The sequence below is a fragment of the Dermacentor andersoni genome, chromosome 8, assembly GCF_023375885.2.
Source record: "Dermacentor andersoni chromosome 8, qqDerAnde1_hic_scaffold, whole genome shotgun sequence".
Lineage (NCBI taxonomy): Eukaryota > Metazoa > Arthropoda > Arachnida > Ixodida > Ixodidae > Dermacentor > Dermacentor andersoni.
In genome coordinates, this window is record NC_092821.1 from 71,646,905 (window position 1) to 71,670,199 (window position 23,295).

General features: G+C 47.7%; 1 long non-coding RNA gene across 1 annotated transcript; it reads right to left on the reverse strand.

Moving 5' to 3' along the window:
* Positions 1 to 3,006: 3,006 nt before the first annotated feature.
* On the reverse strand, positions 3,007 to 22,958 carry LOC126538858 (uncharacterized). Its single transcript, XR_011889871.1, has 5 exons — positions 22,877 to 22,958; positions 21,883 to 22,064; positions 17,561 to 17,664; positions 3,253 to 3,353; positions 3,007 to 3,162 (listed from the first exon to the last, which is right to left on the reverse strand). It is a non-coding gene; the product is annotated as an uncharacterized lncRNA (long non-coding RNA).
* Positions 22,959 to 23,295: the final 337 nt, after the last annotated feature.

Genomic DNA, 23,295 nt, shown 5'->3' on the forward strand with positions numbered 1-23,295 from the left:
GTGCGATAGGTTCCTAATAAAAACACTGAATAGGCCACATCTTTAAGCCTGTTTATGTTATACCGATGCAAAATGGTCGCCCGGCATGACATGGCGGCTCATCCCCCCTACCCCCGTGCATCTTGAACAGAAGAATATGTTTTCACACAGATGCGTTGGACATATGTTGTTAGAAAATAAGATTAGAAGCCGAAAGCTGTTGAAAAGAAGATCTTAAAGCGGAAAACAATCTGAAAAAAAAAATTAATGCAAGCGGTTTTGCCGTTGCAACATCGCTCGCATGGAAGAATTCTTCATTTTTTCTTTGTTTTCTACTCGCGGAGTTAAGCCTACCAATCACTAGGGGAGAAATTCGCGCTCCTGACTGAATTCCCGTTTAAACTCCCTGCTCCCGCAAAGGGCGATGGCGAGCGCCCAGGAGTAAAGCTCGATGTGACGCTAACTTGGGTGTTGTCACCGCTGAAAGCGGCGGCACCACTTCCCTGTGAGGTAGGGCCACTCTCGTCGTTGGTGGAACGAAAACATGAGAAGAAAAACACAGTGCCGCGCAAGACGGGCTGTGTGACGACGATATGGCGACAGAGTAGAGCGTGTCGCCTGAAAAGTGCTCCATGCGCGAAGGCCTGTCTGCGATGGCTGCTGTGAATTGCACCCACTCGTCACCCATGCGCTGCCTCTCGCGGTCTCCCGATTAGCGAGGCAGACGCGTCACAGACGCCTCCGTTTGGCATGTATGCATGAGACAGATTGTCCGCGCCAGCCAATATATTGCGAAATGAAAACACGTATAGAGCTGCGCCTATATTTCGCATTATAGAGTATCGCAATCACCGGTGAATATTTTACAGCCAAGCTTTATATTGCTAGTGTTCCGTGCAATCTTGTTCTCCGTGAACAAAAACTATCATCATCAATGTCTCATACCCGCCCTAACCAAGCAAAAAACGGAATGGCTCATAGCCCCGTAAGGCAGAGGCTACAAGCAATGAGTCAAGTGAAGCGAACAGTCCTTAGATTCACGCATACAGCATACAGAACAGTAGCATGTCGCAAACTGTCATGATCAATGGCTCATACCTCCCTAAGCAAGCAAAAAATGCAATGGCTCATAGCCCCGCAGGGTTGATGGCTACTCACTTTGCATGGTTTAGTTGCGATGAGACAACCCCTGCGATCGTTGTTGGTGATTTGAATGTGGATGGGTCAGGACCGAAAAGCGAGTAGTTTACTGGTGTCGTGTTGCAGACATATCGCTTGCGGTGCTGCTCTGATCCGGCTCAACCAACCACCCAGCGGCGTAAGTGCATAGATTTGGCATTATCAGAGATTGTGTTTCCAGTTGCGAATCAAATTATGACAACCGATAAAGACAAAAAAATTTGCGTGCATACGTTACGTCGCGATGACAACCCATCAAGATAATAAATGAATTCGTACCTTTCGTCAAACTCCTGCGTCACCTCTGTCGTGTGCCCTTCCTCCGTTCACATCATTCGCCCTTCCTTCATCTTCCTTCACCACTTCCTTCATCCTTCCTTCACCTATCTCCTTCCATCCACCTTCACAAAATGGAGTAGCTCCTGATTTTTTTCACCGTTTCCAGCTTCTAACTCGATCGCCGTAAAAAAGAAAGAAAGCTCGCTGCCGCGGGACCTAACATGTGACCTCAAGTTCACAGTTATAAAAGCCCCATAAGCTGATTGATGTGTAAATAGAGATCTGCTGAATAATTTGGCCCCGCGCGAATTCTTAATTGGTAGGGGTGCTTAGGATGCGATGGAATTATGATCTATCTGATATTCGTGTAAGTGAATAAAGTGAATATTCAAATCATATCGGCGTAGGAGCTCAAAAGTGTAAAACAATTATCTGCGCCCAGCGAGCCGGCCGAACGTCAGTGAAGAACCGAATCATGCCTCCGTCTGGGACGGCTTCATGGGACGAGCCTGCCCCATGCTATACCACATTCACCAGCTGGCTTTTGATGAAAATTTAAAGCAAAGGCAAATTGGTTCCTTTGTGAGAGCTTGTTGAAAGGAGCCAATCACGCTCACTGATTTCAATCTACTTTTATTTCCATGGTCATTGAAAGCGAGCGAGAGACTGCGGTGTAAACGTGAGCGCGTTTTCGGAAGAAGGAGCAGGCTTTTTATGGTCAGGGACAGACCAGGCTTTGAGAGCACAGAGAGTGCTACACGGAGGTGGCCCCTCACTATAGACATAACACTATATTGACGGGTAACAGCAGCCGATCCATAACCTATGTTTCTCGCTCACGATTCTGGCTCGTGATTGTAAGGTCCTGGGCTCGAATGTAGCTGCGGAATTCTTCCTTTGTTTTTTGAGGTTGCCGCTTTATTTTCGTTCTCTGGTTTCACTGCTGCTCTTCTTGTTCTTCTATATTGTGCTTCACCACCACGCCTGAAATGGAGGGCTCCTGCCACGGGGAGCGAAATGACCCGTTGCGCAGTCCAAGAAAAGGTGGGGGGGGGGGGGGGAGGGGGGTCTTAGGTAGACGCCGCTTTAGCCGCCACTGACCAATGGATAATGGTCACGTTGTTATGTTGTTACTGTGCACACTACTGAGACACCACCCTCACCCCACCCCATCCAGTGGCTAGCAAAACTTGGCGCACGTACGACGCGATGGTATAAATATGGGCCCCTTCCATTTATGAGTGAGGGGCTAATAGCGCACGGACTATTATGATGTGCCCCTCACCGTAGTCAGTGCCTATATTCGAGAGCGTGTCGCGCATGCTGTGTGACACGTGTGCTCTTCTTCTGCATCTCTTCGTTCAGATTCATGCACCATCCCATGTAGAAGACGGCACTGCTTTACTGCTTAAAGCAAGCGTTTCGACATGCGAAGCTAGTGTGGTTCTTTTTGCCTTAAAACACGCACTTACTCCGTCGCATCTCGTCGCCTCCGTCATTTCCAGAAAGGTCTCGGAGCCATTCTTGCAAATGAATATGAACAACTCTATTTTTCAGAGGCGCGTCATTTTATTGACAAATGAAAATTTGTATCGTTCTTCCTCTTCCTGAGAGGCTTTTTTATGTAAATAAATTTGCCTACGCGTGGCTCTCTTCTGTAGCCACTAGCAGGTCTTCAACTTCTGCGTTACACTTGCGTTTGTCAAAATTTGATGTCTTCATATCCTGCAAGCGTAAAGACTACATGAAGGAAATTCATTACCTGATGTAAATATTCTTAATTTAAACAAGGACTACATGCTACTTAATGCTTACCTCAAGGGGCGATTCGTCTTTCCGGTGCGTCCGTTTCCGCCATATTCTCACGAGTAAGTCACTGCATAACTCCGGTTGCTCGTTTTTACTCCATATTTCTCCTAGAATAATGAAGCATTCCAACGTGAATTATTTCGCGCAATGCTTCTATTGTACACATAAACTACAGGCAAAATATACCGTAGGGTGACGAACACCGTCTTTCAAATCAGCCATTTATAGGACATACAAAAGTAAGGCACTCTTATCAACCACCACAGGTAAAATGAAGATGTTTGGTTTGGCGTCCACGTTTATTTCTAACTTCCAAACACGTATATTATTGTACTATATAAAACAAGGCAAGCACTTGTCCCGTGCGTTCTCTTGGATTTGAGTTGCATTTTGCCTCGCGATAGCTTGAACCTGAATAGTGCGCCCCTATTAGCCCATTTGATCTTTGAAGACTATCGTTTTTCTTAACAATACACGGAAAAGAGAGCTCAGAATGAAAACCCCGAAACGAGACTTGAATGCGTTCGATACCCGGCAACAAACGCGCAAATGGTGCTACAAGGTCAGTGCACCGGCATTCACATTACTGATAAAATAAAAAAAGAAGGCGTGATCTGAGTACACATCACACAAATGACGTACCATGTCGGCATGTTAGGATTCTACAGACATCAATATTTGAAACTAATTATGCAGATCGCAAAACCTGTAGGAATCGATGTGCGCGAAGCTTTCTGCGCTGTTTGCATTGATTGGGAATATTTCGCGTTGATGTTGACGACATGCGACAATCGAGAAGTCATGGTAAATGCTTCCTTGCATAGTGCACTTGCGTATGTCTACGGAGTGCACAGAATGCACAACGAGACTCGTTTGTTGAGGCGTTGTTGTTCACTATACTTCGTAGCTTGCGAGAAGGTTATAACTGGCATTGCTTTACATGGCACATCGCATTGTGGCTGAAGTGCTGGTTTGCTTGTCTATTATCGTCTTGACGCAGCGGAGCTTTAATGCTGCTTTGAATGGGTGTTTTTCAGAAGAGTGGAATTCGATTCCTTCTAGCAATGCGGCTATCGCTGTAACACCATCATTTCAAACAGCTCTTTCGTCGTACTTAGAAAATTCCAACGTAAAATGATGTGCGTCTTTGTTTTTTCCTTTCTTTTTTTTTGTGCGTGCCGGCCGTATCGTTCCTTGAAATGTTAGATGCCATGTTTTGCAACTTCTGAAGGTGCTGTTTTTTTTTTTTTTTTTGTCTTGTGGAATTCGCTACATGTGCAATTTTCCAGATCCTGTTCCTAGCCATTTTTTTTTCTTAATAACTTGTACCTGGCTTCTTAACTTGTTTATTTCTGTCTTCAGCCGCTTATAACCTGTGTTGTATATTTATAAGTTTTCTTTGATGAATCCCGCCCTATGTAATGCCCGCATGGGCCTTTAGGGTATTGAAATAAATAAATAAATAAGTCATGTACCAGTTGTCACACATGCAGAGTCTTTTTTTTTTTTTTAAGAAATAGCAGAAACGTGCCGTACCGTTTCATAAATTTTATTTTGTTTCAGTTTCTCCGCAACTTTAACAATGTCTAGTGGCGTCTTTTTGTTTTATTATAAGACCTCAAACTGATCATGCTTCCCGACGGCGCCTTACCCCTCTCACGATCCTTCTATGCATACAAACTGCCCCAAGTGAAGAGCGGCAGCCTTGTCGTTCACCAGTTTAGTGACGGCGTTGGCTTTATCCATTTTCGGTCTCTGGTCTCAATTTCCTCCTTACCATCCTACCTATCTTTTCTATGGGCTGTTGCACGTGAATGCAAGGGTAAGCGCTGCAGCTTGTGCAATACTTTTACGGAGGGCTCATGAGTAATTACAGCCTTTCAGGGGGCATTACGGAAAAGGCCAGGGAGTCGCACAGGCATTGTGACGACGCCTAGGGAGCTGTCGTTGGAGAGGTCTAGTAGACTCCTCTCCTGCGGTCCTGCCGTGTACATTATACATACGGTCAATCCCCCCTCCCCCCTCCCCGACGTACCGTGTCGCACAACAACAGCAGCAGCACTGGTAGAGTCGAAGGAAGTGGGCAAAGAAAGCTTCGCTCTAAATCTACGCAGGTACTCCGCACGTACTGAGAATTACGTAAAGAGAGTATTTAAATTGTGTGCCACTGTTCATTTTCCGCATAGCGTTTTTCAGGCCAACTACGTGCCTGCCATACAAGACCGACAACAAACGGAGACACCCACTACGCGACCCTCGTGGCACTCACTACACAGTCTCCGAGATGGGCCTACATTGCCAAGAGCCAACATTGCCTCCATGGCCAGCTCACTTCGGTGTTGCCATATACACAAGAGCGGCCACCTTTAGGAGGAAGTCATCGAGATAACACGCCAAACATTGCTAAAAAAGGCAGAGAAAGGTTTTCCTCATTCTAGAGCTTGTAAGTTTGCGTATATTTCTTGCAGTAAGAATACCCCTGTTCTGTTTGTTGTGACACAGCCTAATTACGTGTAGGGAGACCCGGCAAATCTGTACGAATAGAAAATGGTTGGGGCTACATATCAGACGGTTCGTTGTCTCGGTGATGTCTTGCATGTGAGGTATGGCAGGGAGGATTCGCACAGAAACCTTCGCTTTAATAGCCAAAGAAATTATACCGCCAAAGACGGCACGTATCTATTTAGACGTTAGTTGATACACCTTTAGTCAAAAATATCAAAAATGAACCTTAACTACAGTGTCACATTGCTACTGCGTCTGCACATCCTGCGTCAGTTGTCCATGTAGAGAAACTTCTGCAGTGTTTATTTTTCAGAAATGGCGTGAACTTATCGCACTGTATCTTCAATTTACATTTCTCCAGTTTGTCCGACACTGTTGGCATGATTTTAGTAATCTTTTTTTTTTTATTGAAGTGAGCAGCAATCAGGCATGCTTCCTGACGTCGCCTTTTACCTCTTCCGCCCTCTTGGCATGTATGCGAGCTACCACGGGCATAGATTGGTAAAGTTCTGATTCGCTCGTTTCCCAACGGCGCATATGGCTGAATGTGTACAGCATCTGGCCCTACCCATTCTCTCGCTCCTCTTTCTACCTCGTCTCTACCATTCTCTCTACTTCCTCTCCGGACTGTTTTATGTGAGTACGCATCCACGTTTACACGGACGGTTCTCTCTCCTCTAATAGTTCAGCTGGAGGAGTCGTGATTCCCGCAGAATCTGTCACCATCAAATTCAACACGTCTCGCATTACATCATCGACGGTGGCAGAACTCACAGCTATCCGTGCTGCTCTGCAGTTTATTGGCCCAAATCATCACATTCATGGTCCATCTTTCGTGACTCGAAGACAGCTCTCCAGTATCTGCTGTTCCTTTTCAACCACGGACCTTATGTGCAATTAGTCGCAGACATCCAACTACTCCACCATCACGCAATCGGCGAGGGGCACAACAACATATTGACAGATGTACTTCTTTGTGTTTATCAAGCGACATGTTTCACCGCCTCTCAAATGTCGTCGCACAGCGCAGGACGCGCCTGCATGTATCGGAAGTTTCTCGAATGTAATCGATGCTTCCACCCGCTGTCTGTGATCGAACCTCGTGTGATCTGATTGCATGTGTGCGCGACGCAAATAATGTAGAACTTTGCGGAAGGCCCGCGGTTCCCAGAGGTTACCCTGGAACATTCGACGACTGATGCATAAAAGCCGACGCACTTGACCCGCTGATCAGATTTTCGACGATCGCCGACTTTATTCGCCGTTTTCGTTGAGCATTGAGTGTAGCCTGTTTTTCTGGGCACAGGTTCGCCCAATAAAGTTAGTTTCACCATTCACAGTTTTCTTGCTGTGTCATCAGCCGTCACTACCACGTGAAATCTGGTGGATGTGCTTTACGTTCATGTACCGGACGCCCCCGACAAGCCGTAATCCAAGTCCGGACCGCAAAGACAACACCAACGTCGTCCCGGAACATCGAGCAAGCCGCCGGCTACAACAGCTGCCCCCCCCCCCCCCCCCACCGGAACACGGTCTTCTACCAGATACGATCAAGAAGACACTCCAAGAAGATCGTGCAGAGACGACCACGACCACATCCCCAATGGCAGCCGCAGCGGCCCCAATAATTGTGCAGCAGCCCAGGGAACCACTGACGTTCCGTGGTTCCACATTTGAGGACCCGGAAAGCTGGCTGGCGACGTATGAAAGGGTCGCTACGTTTTACAGCTGGGACAGTGACGACAAGCTGCGACATGTCTATTCCGTATTGGAGGACGACGCCAGGACGTGGTTCGAGAATTGAGAAGCCACCTTGATGACGTGGGACCTGTTCCGAAGCGGCTTCCTACAGACGATTACAAGCGTCGTACGAAAAGAGCGAGCCTAAGCTCCACTGGAGACCAGAGCGCAGCTGCCGAATGAGACGATCGCGATCTTCACGGAGGAGATGAGCCGTCTGTTCCTCCACGCCGGCCCGGAAATGTCCGAGGAGAAGAAATTCCGCCTACTGATGCGTGGTGTAAGGCAGGAGCTTTTCGCCGGAATGGTAAGAAGCCCACCAAAGACCGTCGACGAGTTTCTTCGTGAGGCGACGAGCATCGAGAAGACACTGGAAATGCAGAACCGGCAATTCGACCGCCGCACTAAGTCAACAAACTACACCGGAGTTCAATCACTGGCCACCGACGATCTGCGCGAGACTACCAGGGCAGTCGTACGAGAGGAGCTTCAGAAGATCTTCCCTTCATCGCAACTTCAAGTGGCCTTAATCGCCGAAATCGTCAAAGAAGAAGTCCAGTGATCGCTTGGAGTTCCCCAGGTGCAACCACAATCATCGCAGCCTCAGCCAGAAGCGATGACCTACGCCGCCGTCGCCCGCCGTCAAGGTCTCCCACCACGACCGCGCCAGGGCCCTGTAACGCCACAATTCCGTCGACCACCGCCGCCGCCGCCAGCACGCCCACTCGTTGACCAGCGCAGGTAGCCGAGGAAGACAGACGTTTGGCGCACTCCTGACCCCCGCCCGCTCTGCTACAACTGCGGAGAAGCGGGTCACGCCTACCAACGATGCCCATACCGGGAGATGGGACTGCGAGGGTTAGCCGTCAACGCTCCGCGCCCGCAGCATGGTGAGCGCCCTCGCGATATCGCCGACTACCTCGCCACCACTCTGTGGAGCCCTCGAAGACCGTCCTCTTCGCCGTCACCCGGCCGCTACTTGTCGCCGCAGCGCCGACAAGTAGCGGCCCAGCCCGGGGCCGGTCTGTGAGCTAATATCCAGAAACTAAAAGAAGCAACCGATGGAGGTGCGATTGCTGTTTGTCGAACAGTCGAAGATCCTCCGCCGCCGACGAACACGCCGAAAAGACAATCTCGACGACATAAAAACGACGGCACACCGCCGTCCCGACGAAGTCTGGCAGCAAAGAACACGCTGATGAAAGACGACCTGACGACGCGACGTTCCAGCCACAAGTCAACGCGACGCAGCCGTGATCCGACGCTAAGTCCTAAGTGTAACGCAAGAAAAATAACCACCGACTTCGACGTGCTTCTCGACGGCCACGCAGTCACCGCCTTAGTCGACACAGGGGCCGATTACTCCGTCATGAGTGGACACATCGCCGCCCAGTTGAAGAAGGTTAAGACTGCATGGGAAGGCCTTCAAATTCGGACCACTGGAGGACACCTCAGTACGCTGACTGGAATCTGCACGGCAAGAATAACCATTCATGACAGGACTTACCCTGCCACCTTCGTTATCCTGCAACAGTGTTCACGAGACGTCATTCTTGGCATGGACTTCCTGAACCAGCACGGCGCAATCATCGACCTGAAGTCGAAATTCATAACGCTGTCGCAAGATCAAGCGATATCACCGGAGAGCTCTCGTGGTCACCACACTTTTGGTGTGCTCGAAGATCAAGTGCGCATCCCGCCGCGCTCCAGCATTGTTATTTCCGTCGGCACCAAAGCACCCGATGACGTAGAAGGCGTAATACAGGGCGACCAACGTCTACTGCTCGACCGTGAAATTTGCGTTGCAAGAGGGATCGCTTGACTGCGCGGAGGAAACACGAAAGTGTTGCTGACAAATTTCGACCAGGAGTTCAAGCACATCAATAAGGGCACGACGATCGCATACATCAAGGCAATTATGGTGACCAGCAATGCGCTTGTCCTCTCGGATTCTGCCGCACCTACCCCGACGACCGTAGCTCCCGAGCCAGACTTCGACATAAATCCAAGTCTCCCCGTGATTAAGCAGAAACAGCTCAGAAGTCTGCTTCGACGATACAAAGACTGCTTTTCAACGTCATCAAGGATTCGACAAACACCAGTCGCAAAGCATCGCATAATAAGCGAAGAGTGCGCTCGACCACTTCGCCAGAGCCCTTACCGAGTTTCGACGCGAGAACGCGAAGCTGTAAGACAACAAGTCGACGAAATGCTGCGCGACGACATCATCCAGCAGTTGAAAAGCCCGTGGGCATCTCCTGTTGTCCTGGTGAAGAAAAAGGACGGAACCCTACGTTTCTCCGTCGACGTCGTCTGAACAAGATCACGAAGAAGGATGTATACCCCCTCCCACGGATAGACGACGCATTGGATCGGCTCTGCAACGCTACATACTTCTCGTCGATGGACCTCAAATCTGGCTATTGGCAAATAGAAGTCGACAAAAGAGATCGCGAAAAGACCGCCTTCACGACCACAGACGGCCTCTACGAGTTCAAGGTTATGCCATTCGGACTGTGCTCGTCGCCTGCAACGTTCCATCGCGTGATGGGCACGGTTTTAGCAGGACTGAGGTGGCAGACGTGTCTTCTATACTTGGATGACGTTGTCGTCTTCACCGGAAATTTCGACGATCACCTTAGGCGGCTCGCAACAGTACTAGAGGTCATCAGGTCATTAGGGCTTACTTTGAAGCCGGAAAAGTGCCGCTTCACTTACAACGAGCTTCTGTTTCTAGGCCACGTCATCAGCAAATCCGGAGTACTCCCCGACCCGCAAAAACAGCTGCCATCGCAAAGTTCCCGCAGCCCATCGACAAGAAGGCAGTGCGTAGAATCCTTGGCATGTGTGCCTGCTACAGACGCTTTGTCAAAGACTTTTCACGCATCGCTGAGCCGCTAACGCATCTAACCAACTCTGATGTCGAGTTCAAGTGGCAAACGCCGCAAGCCGACGCATTTCAAGAACTAAAACGACGCATGCGGTCGCCGTCGGTACTTGCACATTTCGACAAAAACGCCGATACTGAAATCCACACTGACGCCAGTAGCCTAGGCCTTGGTGCCGTCCTAGTCCAGAAGAAAGACGGACACGAACGGGTGATATCTTATGCTAACCGGTCGCTGTCAAAAGCGGAAGGCAATTATTCTACCACTGAAAAGGAATGCCTCGCCATCATTTGGGCTGCCGCAAAATTCCGGCCTTACCTATATGGGAGACCATTCAAAGTGGTCAGCTACCCTCACGCGTTGTGTTGGCTAGCTAACTTAAAGGACGCTTCATGATGGCTGGTGCGGTGGAGCCTCAGACTACAAGAATACGACATCACTGTAACCTACAAGTCCGGACGAAAACACTCAGATGCCGATTGCCTATCACGCGCCCCCATTGACCCACCGCCGCAAGATGAGGGGGTGACCACGCCTTCCTTGGAATAATAAGCGCAGAAGACTTCGCTAAACAGCAACGAGCAGACCCGGAGCTAAAAGGCCTCGTCGAGTATTTGGAAGGGCATGCCGACGTTTTCCCTGGGGCATGTAAGTGCAGATTGTCTTCGTTCACGCTTCAAAACAACCTACTCGTGAAGAAGAACTTCTTACGAGTCCACGCCAACTACCTTCTTGTTGTTCCGTCGGCGCTGCGTCCAGAAATACTGCACGCCCTACACGACGATCCAACCGCTGGACACCTTGGTTTTTCCCGGACGCTATCGAGGATACAAGAAAGGTATTACTGGCCGCGCCTAACCACCGATGTCGCCCGTTACGTCAAGACATGCCGAGACTGTCAGCGGCGCAAGACACCACCGACAAGGCCAGCGGGATTACTACAGCCGACCAAGCCTCCTTACCGACCTTTTCAGCAGATCGGGATAGTCTTGTTAGGACCGTTTCCGACATCAACTTCCGGAAATAAGTGGATCGTCGTGGTGACGGACTATCTCACCTGCTTCGCTGATATTAAAGCTCTACCGAAATGCAGCGCAGTCGAAGTGGCGAAATTTTTCTTCGAGAACATCCTGCTACGGCATGGCGCTACAGAAGTCCTTATCACCGATAGAGGAACGGCTTTTCCAGCAGAGGTCACTCAAGCCATTCTGCAATACAGCCAGACAAGCCACAGGAGGACAACTGCCTACCACCCGCAGACGAATGGTCTCACGCAGCGCCTAAACGACACCCTCGCCGACATGCTAGCAATGTACGTCGACGTCGAACATGAGACCTGGGATGCCGTTCTGCCGTACGTAACCTTCGCTTACAACATGGCGGTCAAAGAAACAACACAGATCACGCCGTTTAAGCTGGTTTACTGAAGAAACCCGACGACGACGCTCGACGCCGCGCTGCCACACGTCACTGACGAACAGAATCTTGACATCGCTGCCTATCTCCAGCGCGCCGAAGAAGCCCGACAGCTCGCCCGCCTACGGATCAAGAACCAGCAGCGTACCGACAGCCGACACTACAACCTCCGACGACGCTTCGCCGAGTACTAGCCCGGCGACCGTGTTTGGGTTTGGACCCCGATACACCGACAAGAACTCAGTGAGAAACTATTGCGACGCTATTTCGGACCCTACAAGGCCATTCGACGCATTGGCGCACTGGACTATGAGGTCGTGCCAGACGGGATTTCGCATTCACAGCGGCGCCGCGCACGATCTGAAGTGTTCCACGTGGCGCGCCTTAAACCCGTTTACGGACGCTGACGAACTTCCTTATTTTTTTTTCTTTGCTACGGGTGTTTTTCTTTATTACTTTCGTTTGTATGCAGCATCGGGTCGATGCTTTTTAAGAGGGGGGTATTGACACATGTACTTGTTTGTCTTTACCGGGCGACATGTTTCACCGCCTAACAAATGTTATCGCGCAGCGCAGGACGCGCCTGCATGTATCGGAAGTTTCTGGAATGTTATCGATGCTTCCATCCGCTGTCTGTGACCGAAGCTTGTGTGATCAACGTGCATGTGTAGGACTTTGTGGAAGGCACGCGGTCCCAGCATTTACTCTGGAACATTCGACCACTGATGCATAAAAGCCGACGCGCTTGACCCGCTGATCATATTTTCGACGATCGCCGACTGTGTTCGCCATTTTTGTTGAGCATTGAGTGTAGCCTGTCTTTCTGGGCACAGGTTCGCCCAATAAACTTAGTTTCGCCATTCACAGTTTTCTTGCTGTGTCCTCAACCGTCACTACCACGTGACAATATACCAGTGGATACTGGGTCAGTGCGGAATTTCCGGAAATCATAGTGTGGATGACGCTGCCCGATGGGCCCACGATAGTGCCCATATTATACCAATAACAATGTCAAGAACACATGCAGCCACAAGTCTTCGATACCTCGCACGCGAGCTTACGCAGAATCTGTGGAACAGAAGCGAATTCAGGAACGGACGTCTCCACAGATTGGATCCCGTCTGCAACTCCGTCTTCGACCAGGTTTACCACGTGCGGAAACAACCCGTCTGTGCCGCCTGTGGCTCGGCGTGGCATTCACGAAGTCCTGTTCCTTCCGCATTGGAATGGCCGACAGCCCTACTTGCGACACCTGTGGCTTCGAGGAGACGATCGAGCGCCTCCTTTGTCAGTGTCCCCACTACAATGTGCCAAAAAAAAATTTCGTTACTGCGCTCGAAAGACTGGACATTCGCCCCTTCACAGAAGAAAAAGTTCTAGGACACTGGTCCAGACGGGTTTCAGCACTCAAGGCTTCAATGGCCTTGCTGAAGTGTTTACGGACATGCGAATTGTGCGACCGCATTTAAATGTTGTAGCGCGTAGCATCGCGCTACTCTGTGAATTTTTCTCAGTTTTTTCTTCTTCCTCCTTTGATTCCCTTCACACCTTTCCACAGCACAGGGTAGCCAGCCGGCACTTACACTGGCTAACCTCCCTGTCTTTCCTCCCTTTTTGTCTCTCTCTCTCTCTCTCTTGCATGAGTACAAAGGCAAACGCTGCGGCTTCTGGAATGCCTTTGCGGAGCACCGACGCGTAATTACAGCAGTCCAGGTGGCGTCGGTGATACGCCCAGGGTGCTCTTGTTGGAAAGGTAAACGGTTCATGCTAATTGATGTCTCTTTTCCCCTCTCCTACACTCCTGCTCTAAACCACCTTCGGCCCCGTGTGCAAGACTGCAGCAAAAGTAAGAGCAGCAGCGACAAAGTCCAAGAAAGAGCCAAAAAGAAAGCTTGCTTTAAAACAGGGAAAGCTTGAAGCTCCTTGTGCGCTGGTGCAGTTCACAGACTGTACTAGTGCGCGAGATCCTTTCTGGCCGCGGAGTGAGTGCGAGAAATGGTTTGTTAAGAGATATGCATTAATCACTGTCGATAAGAACAAGATTACAAGTCATGCTTCGTACCGTTACCTCCGGTTACGAAATACATCACTCACGGTGAAGCAAACCAAATCGTCATGAACTACACATGATGTGCTCATGATGCCCATTCGAATACTCGACCGTCACTAGTGCGAAGTTTGCTATAAGCACTGCGCACCTCCAGGAACCACAATGCCAAAATTACGTGATTTGCAATGAACGCGTTGATCACTGCGAAACCTCCTCACTTAGTTACTTATGCTTCGTGTTTTGATCACTTGAACTTACCGGCTTCTCTTGAGTTTCCCTTTTTATGGAAAGGACTAGTTTCGCTTCAGGACATGTTTGTTTACGTGGTTTACACACTGGCAACAGCAGAGTCACCCTAGCTACTTCTAAAGCATGCGCATGGTAAGAAAGCGAATGTGTGCTATCGGCATTTGCAATAAAAGGCTCCCTACGTCGTGAAAGTCTCGCTCTCTGAAACAAAATTCTCTAGGCATAAGCCGCGTCTGCATCAAAGCGACAGCAGCGTGCTTATCGAATTTCATAGCGCATCACGGTAATAAGAAATTTACCACGATCTGATTATCAGGGACGCCGTAATGGGGGACTCCAGAAAATTTCGACCACCTGGGTTTCTTTCAACGTGCGCCTAAATCTAAGTACACGACTGCTTCCCCATTTCGCTTTTATTGAAATGCGGCCACCGTGGCCGGGATTCGATCGCGCGAGCTCGTGCTAAGGAGCCCAACACCATAGCCTCCAAGCGATCACGACCGGAACCATGGTAATACTGTGCGACAGCGTTTCCATGTAGCGAGTCCCCTTCTTCCCAAACAAACAGGCGAGTATTTCCGACCAGTGCGTTTCGCCGGCGAGTGGAGGGCAGCACACGCCGGCAGCCATTTCGTTTTCTTGCCTCTCTCGATGCGATAAGCCAACCTTTACAGGTACCGCGCGAGCCAACCACCCGCTTCAATCTACCCTCTCCCCAGGCATTATTGCAATTCGCCTTCCTAGCGCAGTACCGTCGTATAAATGGATGCGATGCTCCTGAAATGCGATGCGATGAGCGAATTGTCGCATTCACGCAAACGTGGTTACAGCCTTCCAAGGAAAATCCCCCGCTTGGAATTTCCACCTGCAGGTGCCAACTGTCATTTTAAATTATTGGCGTTATTGGCCGAACGTCTGCCGTTTTGTTGAAGAGGGTGTGCTGGGCATGTATGCAACCTTTTTTGCTTTAATGTGCAATGCCTGTGAGATGTGCGTTACCTAAGTCAAAACTTTTTCGGCAATGCCTGCGAGACAGCCTCAGGGAAGGCGATAATGAATACCGGCTAGCACATACGTATGAAAATTTTGTATTGTGCATCTAAAATCTCATACGCGCTTTTATTTTTCCTCTATAAAAACAATATTTACCGTATCAGCTACCCAGCAACACCATCCCCCACCGCTCAATTTTACTGCCGCTAAATAGCCGTAGTACTTATGTGAATACGATTTTGGTATCTGTGGTGCACTAAACATTTAAAGAAATCCAACTGGTTGGCCTAAGCACAAAGCCACGAAAACCATGTCATGAAATTTATACTCCCGCAAGTCCTACTCACGCACGGGGTTTTTCATCCATTGAATAAAGTGCTGCAGTGACTGCCAATTTATCAGAATAGTTGCGAAGCTTGTTTGATTGACGAAATCATTATCAGCCTTAGTTTATTATCCGCGTGCAGACGGAAACAGCCACACCGGTGACGTTGAATGCACTCAACAAGATTTAGCGCTGTGATTTTCGCACTAAGGCCCACAAATATATGTAAATATTTCTCCTCAGCTAACTAGCTAACTATGCACACCATAAGGACACCTCAAGGAAACTGACACAATTTTGCAAAACGGGTGATAATAATTCTATGATACTCTTATGCCTCAAGCGATGCGCCATGCAGAAAAATGTCTGTCTCTCCCGTAAACGAGAGTAGGTGTAAGCATGACAGATTGTTTGCAGATGATACTAGCCACAACCTTAAAATAGCTGTAGTGCAAGTTCAGAACGGCACGCCTCACCACATCGAACCGCACAACGCCATACTGTGCACAGGTCCATGTGGAAGCTGCCCACCTAGAAGAAGAAAACCGGCTGAAGGCTGCGCGACAGGCAGCGAAATACTCCAAGGAGACAGAGCGCACTACCCAGCTATAAAAAAAGGAATTGAATTCCGAGGTTCTACGTACTGCTTCTACGCGCTATTGAAGTCGCTATTGGAAATGACAAGTAAAACTTCAGCGTACTTGAAGTGACAGCTTGAGTTGTATTGTGAACAAACGCTAGGAAGAACTCGAAAGCAATATTTTTTGTAACTTGTTTAGGCAGTAACTAGCGTATGTAATGCGGCCCTGTACAAAGGGCTGGGGGCCAGAGACTGCATTTTCTCAAGTTTTGAATGATTGCCCCGGATGTTCTCGTTTTGTTCTCGCAACGTGCCCCAATGTTCACGTTTGAGGGCCCGGATAACGGCTCTGGCTTTTCGCTGAAAGTCGCTCGAAGGTCGCCTGCAACAGGAGCTAAAAGCATTTTATGCCTAAAATTAGTCTGTTTACACATTTATGAACGCAAGTTGTTACGCGACAAGCGCGGGCATTGGGCTTCGGAAAAATGGAACACTCTGCTTGCCTAATGTGATTCCATTCAACTTCATATTGTAGTGAATGATCCTTGTCTTAAGAATATTCTTTAGGAATAGGCATCCCATTTGTTTCTTGAGCACGATCCACTGATGTTCCCACGATGGTAGTGTTATATCTTTATTAAAACGGTCGACGTGTGCTTGCATCCGAAACGCTCCAGAATTGTATATAATTTAATTGACGGAATTACGGAATTGGAAGTATTCGTAAGTTGCTCATATCATGAAAATGGCATCAAACACATTGTACTTGTCTTGTTGGAAAACAATACTGCCTGGAATAAAATACTGCAAATCTAAATTTTCGAAGCGCTCTTCTTCTACCGCTTATTATTGCATATGCATTCAGGTAAACGGTACCCGCTGCAGATAAGTCTTCCTTCGTCCACAGGCAAATAACATTCACCGAATAGGAATAGGAACGCTTACATAAAAAGACTGAGGCGCTCACGAACAATGGTCGGAGCAACCTTTACCTCGAGCTCAATAATTTGAGCCATCAGAGGAACTCTGCTAAATCGGCTCTAATGGCTGAAAGTGGCCTGCTTTTTTTTCTTTCTTCTTTTTTTGAGGCACAAAAATATCTTTTTTTTTTTTTCAGCAAGAAGTGAACAGCTGGGTGGCAAGTTTTCTTTAGGTATTACGCGTGTTAGTTAAGATGTTGTTCTTACTTTACCTTCACTTTCATATATTTCAATTAAAAACCACAATTATGCGTACAATTAGCAAAAATATCGGAACCGCTAAGTCATTCATAAACATGGGTGGTCATTTCTTTCCCTTCGAGATGCTACCGATGAAAAGCTCCGTCAGCATAGCGCTTGCAGTTTTTTTATACAGCACACTGTAATAAGCAGAGCTTGAAGGGTCATTTGCCAGGTTAACTTTCTTGGGCGTAAAGTGATTGCTGAAGTTCAGTAAGGATCGCGTGAGCGACAACGTAACTGTTTTTTCACTAAAACGAATAATGAACCGATCCGCACAAAGCAGTTTTTTGTCGTAAGAAAATGAAACCTATTGACTCAATGAGAGGAAACGATTACGAGCTTTACCTGTCAAGGCGCTTACCAATACACCAATGGCAACAGTAGCAAAAATACCAAAGAAACTGGTCCAGAAGTATGACATCCGGAAGAAGTAAAACGACTCGTCGGATCTGTAAAAAAAAGCAGCAGCGCTGACAACAATTTCGCCTTCTACAGGAAGAGAATAACCACGCAATACGTATCTTTTACTTTGCGAAAAATGACTTATTCGTCGCGATGTGGCAGGACTTTATTCAACTCAGAAAGCCCAAACACCAATCCAATTCAGGCAAAGTTAGAAGGAGCGAGCGAGTGATTTGTTTGGATGAAATCAGAAATGTTGGTGACTATTCCGTCGCCAGCTTCTCCACAAACAATAAATTGACGAATGGCGAATAAATGACAAACTGACGAGATACGAAAAAATGACAACCATCCCACTCTGTGAAGATTGAATGGCAGCGACAGCTGACGACTGTCAAAGCTCTCAAACGAAAAGCAAAGTGCTTTCGCTGCCATTCCATCTTCACAGAGCGGAATGGTTGTCATTTTTCGCGTTGCCAGTCGGGCATCGTTGCTCGTTGAGAGGTGCCCGGGCTCACGAATGTCGTCTTCGTTCAGCATCGCTGGAACGTTCTTCGTCGGCAGTCGTTTCAAGCAGGTGCCATTTACTTTCATGTTGCTGTACCTTCCGGCGCTCCTCGTACGCAAGTTGTTCTTCGGGCATACGAACTATTCGTTTCCACCCTATCGATAACGCAGCTGTTTTTATCGCCGATGCCTCTCATGCTTATATCCTGCGATAACCTTGACAGCACACAATGGTTTGCGACGAGCGTTCTAATCTGTTCCGCATTTTCACATCTGCGCTGCCGCACTGCAATCACATGGGTTTGTTAGAAATCGCTATGTCCGTTTCTGTTGCAGACGCTGAAAAATTAGGGAAGGTTACAGTCGCGGACAACTTTCAGCGGCAATGAAGGGAAAGCTACGAAGGCAAACTCGCACAAGTGAGCGTGCTTCTGAAAAGAGTCCCACGTTTTCATCCATATTTCTTTAAGCTGGGGAAGAGAAAACATAAGCATCTCAATCGCCGCCCACCCAGCACATTTCGCAGAATAGAGGCGGTTCTTCTTCGCCGAGCCCAGACCGGCCAGCTTCTGTCGCTAGCAAGGCTACACATCATCAACCCGCGCTCATACCCGAGCCCTAAGTGCCCAGCATGCCCGGCCAGAGGTACGGCCGAACATCTTCTGTGGAGCTGCTCTGCGTTTGACACGGTCCGAGAAAGGACACTACACTCCCTGGGCGGGAACCGACCTGGCAGGAGTGGCTCGACCCGCCATCGCACATGGGGCTCAAGGACTCAGTCCAACTTTGGAGTGCTTTTTTGGACTTTTTCAGGGACAAGGGAGGGCTTGGCCGCCTCCTTGCTGCGCCGACCTCGGGACCACTCCACCTCGAGGAAGAAGAGAGCACCGGTCCCCCTCCCCGTCCCCCAATAGAGCACTCCTTTTCTGCCGCAAGGCTTCGCCTATTAAACGCAGAAATAAAGACGTATTAAAAGAAAACATCTCATTAGCCACAGTTAAACAAGATAGAGCATATCAGTGAATGTAAAAGTTTACTTATTTTGCGGCTTTTTCCTTCCGGGTCCGGGCAAACGCGAAGCCGTCGCAGATGAAGCTGCGTCGATTAGGCGTCTGTTCCGAGCAACCAAAATCCCTGTCAAACGCTGGCCTACTATTTGGCGCCGTAACACATATGTAGCTGCCACGAGCCCGCAGCTTTCCCTTCATTGCCAGAGAAAGTTATCCACGAGTATAGTCATATACTCGTGGATACTCGTGGTACTTTTGCCGTAAAAAAAAGCTTACCGACTTGTTGACCTTTAATACTGGCTATGGCGAGAAAATCAGTAAATGAGATCGTGAGATGTTGGTAATGTAATGATAATTAGTATAGCAAATTATTATTATTTACATAAGTTTACTCAGCTACCCAAAACAGAATTCTCGCTCGAAATATCGAAAACGCTAGCTGGGCTTGATGTTATGTCTCCCACGTATAAATCGCTATTTGGAGGTATCAGAGTAGCCTGTCAGAAATGATACGTCGGCCTTTCTGGTGTTAATTCCACAGAACCCAACGTTTGAACTGGGCACACCAGAAGAATGCTTGCAGTTGCTTGAGAACCTTGCACTGCAGTGTTAGCCAGAATTAGTTTTAGTACGGGCTCACCTGGCTAGCGTCCATATGGAAAATACAATCGTCTGCACCTGCTGGCTGCACTCCGAGTACTGGCCTTGAAGAATGAGCTGCTACACAAGCTACTAGTTTACCAAGTATAATCATGTTTTCGTGATCCATGGAATACGACAGAATCCGGCGACACATCTCGATGGCAACCGAAACGAGGTTCTACACAGCGTTCTCGAACTCAACTTAAGACATTAGGTGAGCAAATATGCTGTATCCCTTCTTACATTATATTGACACGTGTATATTGTTTACGTTTTTACAGTGACTGTTTATCACCGACTAACAATGGCTCGGCGCAAGATGCGCATGCTTGCATTGAAACTTTCTCGAATATTGTTGCTGGTTCTCTCTGTTTACGTTGTTGACTGAACCTTCTCTAATCAGATTGCATGCCTGACGCTAATAGTGTTGTACATTCTAGAATGCACGCGAGCGCGGGCGATTGTGCTGGAACTTAGGCGGAGTCGTGTATAAATAGCCGACGTGTCTAATGCGAAAGTCAGATTTTCGACTATCGCCAACTGCGCTCGCCGCCATCGTTGTTCTTTCAGTGTTACTGGTTTTTCTGAGCACAAGTTCATCCGAAAAATAGTATCGTCGTTTCCCACAGTGCTTTTGGCGCTGTCAGGTTCTTCGCGCTTACTACATCATGACAATATACAAGCTCATTGTACATATAACAATCATCGCCCAGCGCCTGGAGTAGCATGTCAGGCGATGAGCCAGGCTAACGCCTCCAGCATATCATTAAAGGTAGGTTCTCTTTTCTCTATATAAGCGTTTTGTGATCGACTTCTTCGATATAGCCTTCCTGCCCTTCATAGCTTCTCCCGAACAAACATGAAGATCTCTGAAGGGGTGGAAGTATATACATGAAGGTTATTGCTTCTTCTCCGTAGAACCCATCACCAATGGGTACCAGTTTTACAAACGCAGCGTTAAACAGCTCTCTCGTTTGATATGTTCCCAGAATCACCGGAGACTTTCTTCCTGGTGGATATTCTTGCACACACCTTTGTTTTAGAATTTGTAGTGGCCATTCCAGATATTTTCATTGCTTTGGCTATATGCGACATACACTGTCTCCGGCACCAGCCCCACCCTGCTATGAAATACGCTCCCCTGGGTCACCCATGACCTTGGTTGCATGACGACGATGTCATAAAGACGAAGTTATCGTGAAGAAGAAAGGACGTCGACCTCGGAACAACGAAGGCGGCAGGATAAAACTGGGCAGGTAATTATGACATGATGGCAATGGTATAAAGACGGCAGATTGATGACGACGGAAGGACGAAAACGGATGACGACGAATATATGACGACTGTGGCGTAATGGGGACAGTATTACGACGATAGCGGGACAGCAACCGCATGACAAAAATGGGGTGACGAATCCGAAAAGCCGAAGGTGGCATCACGCCGACGTTATGACAACAAATGCATGGCGATAACGACTGTACGATGACGACTCAATGACGACAAGGGCATGAAAACGGTGGTATAATCACGATTCAATGACAGCGTGATTATGTTGGAGTCACGTAGAAGGAAGGGCGTCGATGTAGCGACAGAAGGTGTGTACGAAGACGACGGCATGACGAGAAAGTGAAGACGATGACTGTCTGACAACGAAGGAGCAACGACCACAGCTTGTCGGCAATAAGATAGCGACGATGGTGGGACGACAACGGCATGGCGAAAGTCAGATGACGAAGCTGGAATGACGACGGTGGAACGACCAGGTTGGTATCACGACCACGAGGACATGCCTAATGCGAAAAGCTAGCAGAGAACCTAGGTATCTTAATTGGCGTAAAAAAATGAATCGATCAATCGATAGATAGATAGATAGATAGATAGATAGATAGATAGATAGATAGATAGATAGATAGATAGATAGATAGATAGATAGATAGATAGATAGATAGATAGATAGATATAGATAGATAGATAGATAGATAGATAGATAGATAGATAGATAGATAGATAGATAGATAGATAGATAGATAGATAGATAGATAGATACAAAATCCAGAAATTGCGAAAGAATGCTAATTGCATTAAAACTAATATATACATCAATACCTCGGATCATCGAACGAGCTGCTTATGTTGAATATCGTGGACGTTGAAGTACGGAACGTGACGTTTCCAGGACAGCATGCCAAGGAAATTGGCATCCTGGGTGGTTGTGTGCTTCTCTGTATTGATTTTGCCCCATGCCATATTTGGATGAAAACCACGAGTATTGTCGCCACGCCTGCACCCTACAAAGAAAGAGGCAGTGTAATTGTCCGGATCGCACATGTGCGATATATTGAGTAAACTGAAGATCATTCTATTAAAAAAGTTTGCCACGGACAACCGCCGCAATATCAAGGAGGTACATGAAATATCTAAATGCATTCATATGAACTCTATTTTAATATACCAGACAAATCATATGATTTTGGACAAGAACTCAAAAGAATAAATTTGTTGTTTGACAGTCACTGAATTAGTGCACGTTTAAGAACTGTTCTGGCCCTTCTGTCCATTATATAATGATGTAACATAATCTACAGAGCTTCATTATTAGAGGACTTCCAACAAACTTACTCAGCACAAGCAGAAACGTGCTTCGTTAAATTATGTGGTTAGAGATTGGTTATGTGTGATATTATCTGCCCTGATCAAAAGCAGTGAACACCCCTTCCCCCTCCTTTTGTTCACCTTTCGCAAACAAAATACTGCCTGCCTGATTTCCACATTCGTACGGTAGTGGGAGTCATTGGCTACATTGTTGAAGTAAATGATTGAATGCATTTGTAAAGAAATAGCTACATTATTTCATAACTTCGGTGTTACGAAGAACCACATTGAAGGCATATTGTAAATATGTTTTCAATTTTATGTGAAATTGCCTCTTATTCCTCACTAGGAGGCCTACGTTTATTCAGTGTAGCAAATGTTTCCGAGCGACAGTGCGTAACTTCTCAGTGGCAGCGTTTGTTTAATATTTCAGTGCCTACATAAAGCGTAATTTCTTGTACGTGCTGATGCGGTCCTTGCCTGTTACGTGCCGACAGCAGCTACTTACCTTGGAGTGTACAAACGGAAATAGTATAGCCAGTAGACATAATCCTACATAAGGCGAAGTCAGGGCTCCGTTTACCGTCAGAAACACCTGTTAAGACAAAAAGGTAAGCACTCTTAAAAGTTCCTCAAAATGCAGAATAGGTCATAAAAACTTATAAAAAGATGCAAAGTCATGCTCAGTAGACACATCATAGTTCTCGATGATGAAAATTGTTGGAACAAGTACTGCTACAACCACTGCAAAGAAAAGCAGTGGTCATCAGTACAGTTTCATTAAACAGTGCTTATGTACGCGTAGTTGTTCCCGTGTCACTGAAAGTGCAAGAGAGTTAGCAATGGGTTAGGGAAAGTGAGTTTACGAAAGTGCGCCGCGTGGATAAACGGTTGCTCACGGAAGCAGCTGCTACCGAAATGAAGGCA